This window comes from Mastomys coucha, unplaced genomic scaffold, assembly GCF_008632895.1.
Source record: "Mastomys coucha isolate ucsf_1 unplaced genomic scaffold, UCSF_Mcou_1 pScaffold5, whole genome shotgun sequence".
Lineage (NCBI taxonomy): Eukaryota > Metazoa > Chordata > Mammalia > Rodentia > Muridae > Mastomys > Mastomys coucha.
In genome coordinates this window covers 116,008,307-116,008,518 of record NW_022196911.1, presented here as the reverse complement: position 1 = coordinate 116,008,518, position 212 = coordinate 116,008,307, and the positions used below count along the sequence as shown (strand labels likewise).

At 52.8% G+C, this 212-nt stretch overlaps 1 protein-coding gene across 1 annotated transcript in view; it reads right to left on the bottom strand.

Annotated features, from left to right (window-relative positions):
- Positions 1-212, bottom strand: part of Rnf213 (ring finger protein 213) — a 110,078-nt gene that overhangs the window by 48,136 nt on the left and 61,730 nt on the right.

The window sequence follows — 212 nt, the reverse complement described above, 5'->3', positions numbered from 1 at the left end:
ATAAGTGTAGAACCCAGAGATCAACCTCAGCTATCACTCCTTAGGAGTGGCCCATCTTGATTTCGAGCCAGAGTCTCAGTAGGACTTGGGGCTCTCTGGTTAGGCTAAACCTGCTAGTCACTGGGCCCAAGGATCATCTGGCTCTGCCTCCCCAGCACTGGTATTGCACCCACACCCAGCTTCTACATGAGTGCTGGAACTGGACTCAGTTC